The following is a 6,665-nucleotide window of genomic DNA, read 5'->3' on the forward strand; positions in this document are numbered from 1 at the left end:
GCAGGATGGTTTGATCTGGGAATGAATGAAGAGGGTGGGGGTGCTAATATAATCACCACTGACAACCGTTACCTGCCAACAGTGCAACCTATAGTACTGAAAACCTTTAATTTAAAAAAAAAAAAAAGCTTGTACTTTACAACTCGACATCAGAGTATCCAGATGTGAAAAGCGTAGCCAATAAGTATAAAGCGCCCACTTGCATGATCGTTAAAAGAGACCCAGTTTCATTTATTTGTGTATTTTATTTCTGTCTTATCTGATTTTTTTTTTTTTTTAATTATGTCTCATATTTTACTGTAGGCTCTCAAAGCATTGCGCAAGTGAGACATCTGCCACGACCTCTCCTCACCCTTCTCTTTTCCCCCACCCCCTTTTCCCAACACCTCCACCAGACCTTCAGTGGTGCTCCGGGTGTTAGGCGAAGATGATAAATGGAGATCGGGTGAGCAGCATGCACATTAAAAAATAAATGTTTCTAAGAATTTGTTCCTGGTAAAATTATGTAGAAAAAAATCCACACGTACATTAACTGCACAAGGACATGAATTGCACGCAGAAAATGGAGAGAGAAAAAAGGAGCGGAAAAAAAGGAGCCAATGGGTTGCTCAGCGTCGTGGTAACGCGCTCTTTCTGGGCAAAGCAGCCCTAGTTTCACTCTGCTGTGACAAACAGAAACAATACACCATTTCCATCCCATCATTTGGTGCAGTCATGTGCTTGAAATGAACATGTAAATGCTTCGACATAAACACCACCGAAAGCAGCACAAGAACAATCTGCTCTCAGTATGCGACGCATCATGCAAATTCATTTCAACAACGGAATGTGTACATATTCTCTCTTTAAGATGCTTTTGAAAAATATAGAAATTCAGGTAACTTCTACACTAATCAGGCAGACACGATTTCTGTTCATCAGTATTCTATCCACAGCTGACTGCATGTTCAAACTGAAGTGGTCATTTTCAGAAACAGAAACAAAGTGTAAGCTCTTCACTGTATCTTGAACACGAAAATGGCAAATTCAAGCAATTGCAAGCATTTATTGTTAGCAGTCCTAATTTTGTACACCATCATCGTGTTCTCTACGAAATAGCGAAAAGAAAAGAGAAAGGATATTCCTGATGCTGTGATACGTGTTTAACAGATCAGATTTTGCGACCTCCAGTCCATCACATTCTTTGTTTACCCAGACAAGAGTAAACAGCCTCTATGCTTTGTATGTACGCACAACATTGTTGTCAAGTATCTGATACAAACTAGTGGCCTTCAGTGAAGACTTCAGTGAGGATTCTTGCTTCACCATGAAACAGTCGGTAGCAATGGCATAATATCGATCTCTTCAATATCAACGCTAAATGTATCAAATTATAAATACTGCTACCTAAGTTCCCCCCCCCCCCTCTCTCTCTCTCTCTCTCTTTCCTTAAGTACCGCTGCTAAGTACAGAGAGAGAGAGATGATGATCATGTTTTGTTGAACTGAGAAACACATAAGGTTCATTTCAATGGGGACGGAGCTAGGGGACAGGTCATTCAACGTTAAAAAGAAAGAAAAAATCATTTTCAAGTAGACAGACATTGTCATGAAGCGTAGCAGAGGATAATTCACACTAACAACACGAGTATCAGAAAGGAAGGCTGCGATGCAAATTGGAAGCCAACTTCAGCGTGTACGCTCTGAGCGCAATTTTAAAAAACAAACAGAAAAAACTGTGTACAGAAAGCGAGAAAGCTTTGACACGGTCTCGTCGTCATCAACTCCCATCAGTGCAGGCAAATTATAATCTCGGACTCAACCGGAAAGGAGTCGTTGCGTAAAGATACATAAGCTGAACAGGCAAACAAAACATGGTTTTCATCTTCGATTTCAAGCTTACACACTGGGCATAGTATCTGCTGAGGGGATAAATCTGCTCGGTCCACTGGTCTGCATGACACTGCATCAGAAGCTGGAGAGGGGAGGTACACAGCATCACATGATTATTTTATCTGACCCTAAAGATCACATCACCGCTAACGGTCAACCCCAGTGTTGGTTTTCACTACCGCATGATGCAATTGTTTTTGGTTTTTTAACTTACAAAATTTAAAGACATGCACAAACCCTCAATCCAAAAAATGAATAGTACTTAGTTCTTGTTGCTTCTAGTCCAGCCGACCGCACAGACCCATATCAGGACTTTCAAACCATGCAAATGCTCAACTGCGTCAACACAAAACGGTCACAACTACAAAAATAAATAAATAAATAAATATATAATGACAATAAAAAAGACAAACACACAAAACACAGTTCATGACGGCACCCAACCATTTAGCTCCTTAGGGCAAATAAGACTCGGCCATGCTGAGGACGCCAACAAAAATTAAATTGGTAGATAAAAAAAGCGGAAACGTTTCGGACTCACCCTGAAATGCAATAAAAGCATTTGGGTTATCTAGTTCAAACAAAGGAGTTCTGGAAACTTAACGTGAAAGGACGCTAAGCAGGAAATGAGAAAGACCCAGAATAAAGAGGGAACGAGAAAACAGCAAATGCACAGCACGTTTCCAATTCTGTTCACGTCGATTTGTCTTACTGCCCAGCCTGTTGCATTGGGACATGTCAGGACGGACTGTACGCAACAGAACTCGCCATCACAACAAAAATATTAGGGCCAACTGTGGGCCCAAAATCCATCACCGTCTCAACAAAACCCATACCAAGGCATTCGCAACAAACTGATTATACACCACACTACTCACCATCACAGCAAAAATCCTACCAGGCCTGACAATAAACCACATAACTCGCCATCACAACAAAACCCGTATCAACCTTGACTATACACCACAAAACTCGCCACTACAAAACCCATACCAGGACTATCAATAATTCTCCATCACAGCAAAGCCCACACCAGGTCTGACCATATATATATAACACATACATACACACCACAAAACTCCATTACAACAAAATCCGTATCGGGGCTGACAATTTATCCCAAAACTCTCCATCACAACAAAACCCATGCCAGGACTAACTACATGCCACAAAATTCACCTTCATAACATAACCCGTACCAGAACACACACAAACTAAAAGCAAAAACTCACCACAACAGTAGGAGTACTTACAGTCACACAGGTTTTTTTGGTTTCTTTTTTAAGAATATAAATAAATAATACAAACCGTGACCATGCCGGACTGGCGTGAGCAAATTATATCTCATGTTTCACGAGAGGATAAAATAATATATATATATATATATAATAAACACATGACTATACACAGTACAACAAAAATGCAGAACTCTCGATAACAGTGCATTTTCATGTAAGTCGGAAGAGACAAGAAATAGCCATGAAACAGTAATTTGTTCGATCGGTCCGGAAGGCAGAAAATGGAGAAAGAAAAGAAAAAAGAAAGAAAAGAAACGGACAAAAATTACAACAGGAAACATTTACACACACACACACACACACACACACACCACACAAACACACACACACTGCCGATACTGTTCACATCTAAAAGCCAGCGACATAATTTGGGGGCGAGTTTCCGGAAAGTACTGTTAATTTTTGAAATAATAATAATAGCAAAAATAATGATAATAATTTTTTTTTTTTTTTTTAAGAAGTAAGGAAAACATCTGATGCACAACAGAACAACACTGACAACAACACAGTACTGCAAAATGAAGGCTGACACTATTTCGGGGTGAGCAACTTCGATACTTTCGCAATGTATCAACATCTCTATAGAGGATTGCAACGGGAGACCTTAGGGGGAAACACAGATCAACGAAGCAGCAGGCAACAAAAGGAACTGCATGCATGGTTCGCTGCGCATCACTGCCAGCCAGTGACGTCTGGGTGATGTACGATACCCTGATGGGGTCTGACGGGATCGACCAGTCCACGACAACAGGCAAATCTACCACTGCAGACAGCAAAAAACACGTTAAGCGGGGTAAATCTACCACTGCAGACAGCAAAAAACACGTTAAGCGGGGTAAATCTACCACTGCAGACACCAAAAAACACGTTAAGAGGGGTAAATCTGGTAAATCTACCACTGCAGACACCAAAAAACACGTTTAGAGGGGTATATCTACCACTGCAGACACAAAAAAACACGTTAAGAGGGGTAAATCTGGTAAATCTACCACTGCAGACACCAAAAAAAACACGTTAAGAGGGGTAAATCTACCACTGCAGACACCAAAAACACGTTAAGAGGGGTAAATCTACCACTGCAGACACCAAAAAACACGTTAAGAGGGGTAAATCTACCACTGCAGACACCAAAAAACACGTTAAGAGGGGTAAATCTACCACTGCAGACACCAAAAACACGTTAAGAGGGGTAAATCTACCACTACAGACACCATAAAAAAAACACGTTGAGAGGGGTCGCAAAAATGCCGAGTTTTTATTTCGAGCGACTTGGATTCGAACTCCAACCCACCGAGCTACGTAGCTCCCAGACAGCTTGCAGAACAGTGGTAACAACTGACTGCAGCTGTGCGAAGGGTCCACGAGTGCTCAGCTGATCTGTACATGACAAAACTGAAGAGAATTCAGCTGTGGGTGGAAGTCATGGTGGAAGAGATTGAAAATCAGTGATGTACATTGTTAAACAATACCAACCGCAAAGCAACTGTCCATGGTTAAGGTAACATACAAACAGAGAACTGTACACGAGTGAGAGCGAGAGCTGAAATTGTTTTTCTTTTTGACCTACTAAAAAAAAAAAGTAATGTACATTGCGCTCGCACACACACACACACACACACACACACAAAACAGGCCAAGTAATTTGTATATCACTACGTACACTTCCAGGTGTTTCATACGATGCTTTTCCCCGCAAATATTGATAGCAACAAGTGTGTAGTAAGACTGCAGCGTGCTTCAGAGTTCCTCGCGGCATTTCGGTTTATATGCTAACAAATCAAACGGGTGACAAGACACAAGCATCTGGTACACCAAAAACCGTTCACAACGTACATTAACATGACAGGACGACAGAATTAAGATAAGAACAAATCCTCAAACTTGAAAGGTTGGTTTTGTCAGTTCTGCAGCTATTAATAAATGAAAATACATTGTCCTCTTCATAAGGCCTAGACCTGCATGTCATTGTAAATCTTCAGCCACTTTAATACACTGGACGTCAGGTGATGAATTACTGGCAGTTAACATCACGTCTGAAAATGACAATTATTTCATAATAAACAGTTGTATCAACACACACACACACACACACACACAGAGAAGTTGCCCCGAGACGCTTTTCAAACAGTGCAAGGTGTCTAAGGGAGGTAATCTATACTTAAACGTTTTCAAGCTACCCAGAGTTACATGCTCTGAGTCTTCAGAATTGCCTACAGGTTTGCAGCTGGAGCATTCTCTTCATTAAGAAAAGTTTCTTTTTATAGTTAGAACACACACACACACACACACACACACACACACACACACACACACACCATATGAATCATGCATGCACTACACGGCATCAGACAATACTTTATGATGTATTTGTGGTCAACCTGGTAATGGAGTGTGGTCATTTCGCACTTGTAGGGAAAGCAGTGGGGGGAGGGGAGGGGAGGAGAGGGAAGGCAGTGGGGGGAGGGGAGGAGAGGGAAGGCAGTGGGGGGGAGGGGAGGGGAGGAGAGGCAGTGGGGAGAGGGAAGACAGTGGGGAGTGAGGAGGAGAGGGAAGGCAGTGGGGGGAGGGGAGGAGAGGGAAGGCAGTGGGGGGAGGGAAAGTGGGAGTGAGGAGGAGAGGGGAGGCAGTGGGGTGAGGGGAGGAGAGGGAAGGCAGTGGGGGGAGGGGAGGCAGTGGCGGAGGGGAGGGGAGGCAGGGGGGTGAGGGGAGGAGAGGGGAGGCAGTGGGGGAGGGGGGGAGGGGGAGGGAAGGCAGTGGGGGGAGGGGAGGCAGTGGCGGAGGGGAGGGGAGGCAGGGGATGAGGGGAGGGGAGGCAGTGGGGGGGAGGGGAGGAGAGGGGAGGCAGTGGGGGGAGAGGAGGGAAGGCAGTGGAGGGAGGGAAGGCAGTGGAGGGAGGGGAGGCAGTGGGGGGAGGGGAGGGAAGGTAGTGGGGGGAGGAGAGGGGAGGCAGTGGGGGGAGGGAAGGTAGTGGGGGGAGGAGAGGGGAGGCAGTGGGGGGAGGAGTGGGGGGAGGGAAGGTAGTGGGGGGAGGAGAGGGGAGGCAGTGGGGGGAGGAGGGGAGGCAGTGGGGGGAGGGAAGGCAGTGGGGTGAGGGGAGGAGAGGGGAGGCAGTGGGGGGAGGGGAGGGGAGGCAGTGGGGGGGGGGGAGGAGAGGGAAGGGTGAGGGGAGGAGAGGGAAGGCAGTGGGGGGAGGGGAGGAGAGGGAAGGGGGGTGAGGGGAGGAGAGGGAAGGCAGTGGGGAGAGGGAAGGCAGTGGGGTGAGGGGAGGGGAGGCAGTGGGGAGGGGAGGCAGTGGCGGAGGGGAGGGGAGGCAGGGGGGTGAGGGGAGGAGAGGGGAGGCAGTGGGGTGAGGGGAGGAGAGGGAAGGCAGTGGGGGGAGGGGAGGAGGGAAGGCAGTGGGGTGAGGGGAGTAGAGGGAAGGGGAGGGAGGGGAGGAGAGGGAAGGCAGTGGGGTGAGGGGAGGAGAGGGAAGGGGGGTGAGGGGAGGAGAGGGAAG

This window comes from Babylonia areolata, chromosome 17 (genome assembly GCF_041734735.1).
Source record: "Babylonia areolata isolate BAREFJ2019XMU chromosome 17, ASM4173473v1, whole genome shotgun sequence".
Taxonomy (NCBI): Eukaryota; Metazoa; Mollusca; class Gastropoda; order Neogastropoda; family Buccinidae; genus Babylonia; species Babylonia areolata.